Raw genomic sequence first — 1783 nt, 5'->3', positions numbered from 1 at the left:
CCTATACTTCACTCCAAGACCAAACATATTGAGATCTGATATCATTTTATCAGAGATCATGTTATGAATGGTGATATTGAACTTCACTTCGTTCCAACTGAGTATCAACTCGCTGACCTTTTCACCAAGCCTCTTGATGAGACAAGATTTAATATCTTGATCAGCGAATTGGGTATGTTGAACACTGAAGATTAATCTTTAGGTATTATACATAACTCAGTAAGTGAAATGATTCAGTGTTCTATCTCTAACACTGAACTTTTGAGTAAATATATCTATTCTCTTTCAGGTATGATTACTCTTCTCTTTTCTCAACTTAAAACCTTCATTGAAGCTTTCTCATCTTCAGTGATAAATGTTTTAAAATGTAGTCTCAGTGATTCTCTACATTCACCACATCTTCAAGTACATCTTTATACTTATTCTCTTAAAAATCTAAACGATCACTGAATCTTTTCTTATCAGTGATTAAAAAGTTCTTTTTTAAATACCAGTTTCAGTGACTCTTCTTATCACTGAACCTGATGCCTTAAAACCTTCACTGAATCTTTCTTTTCAGTGATAAATTGTTTTAAACGGTCATATCAGTGTTTCTTTTGACACTGCATGACTCTTCGTTTTCTTAAAAACTATTTGTTTTTAAAAGAAAAAATAGTTAATGAACCGTCTTTATGACGACATTCTCTATTTACTATGTACGACGCTTTGAGATGCGCAAAAGGTTCTGTCATTACGCTACCTCATTTAATGTCATCCAATCATGGATGAGAACGTGGTATATTTTTCATCATGACCACTTTCCCGAACCGTCGTCTTTTTTCCTCTCTCATATTATTTCTCTCTCCTCCTACCTATAAATATGAGACTTCTTCTCCATTTTTCTCTTTACGCTTTCAAATTTCTTAGACGAACCTCTGCTAAGATTTCTCCAAAGCAAGAACTCTCTCTAAATCTTCAAACCTTTTTCGACCTTTCCTCTTAATCTTCAAATGTCAGAATCTTCTTTTCTTCTTAGTAACAAGAAATGTGTTTAATATGATTAAGAACTTCGTTCTCTTAATACAAACTGTAAAGATTCATTAATCATCTCTTTCATGATTATAATTTTGTTTCTTTATACACATTTTACTTGAAAATCCCTAATCTTTTACGGATTTTTCAAAAGAAGTTTTTCCTAGTCCAAAAACTTTTTCTATAATCTTACCCAAAAACTCTTGGTTTATTTCTAACAAACCTGTTTGCTTTTCTTCTTATTTATACAAACAGATGGCTACCAAGAACGTCAACTTCTTCCTTGACGAGATCTCCATCAAGGCTAACAACCACATTGCATTGTTGGAGATACCACCATCAAAGGCACATTACCAAGACGCGGCTGACTTCCTCAAGCAGTCGTCATTGGGTTTCGCTCTCAACCATGAGCCCATCATGCTGAAAAAGCTTCTTCAGCAGTTCTGGCTCACTGCTGAGGTTGTCGAAGTCAAAGACAAGTCTGGACGCCAGATGGAGCATATCCATTTCACTTTCAATCGCATGGAAGTGAACTTTGGTGTTTCTACACTCCGGTCGGCTCTCCGTCTTCCCAAGGGTCCCTTCGACAATGAACCCTCCACCGCCGAGATCATTGAGTTTCTTGACGCCATTGGCTACCAGTGGCAAATAAAGAAGGACTCCAATGCCCCTCTGAAGTCCTTGACGAAGATTGAGAAGAACAGGATGTCAGCTGTCTGGCAATACCTGTTTTCTCATTTCATCTAGTGCATGGGAGGAAAAACTGGAGGTC

The sequence above is a fragment of the Cynara cardunculus genome, unplaced genomic scaffold, assembly GCF_001531365.2.
Source record: "Cynara cardunculus var. scolymus isolate 2C unplaced genomic scaffold, CcrdV1 Un_Scaffold_2741, whole genome shotgun sequence".
Classification (NCBI taxonomy): Eukaryota; Viridiplantae; Streptophyta; class Magnoliopsida; order Asterales; family Asteraceae; genus Cynara; species Cynara cardunculus.
This window is presented reverse-complemented; position numbering follows the sequence as displayed.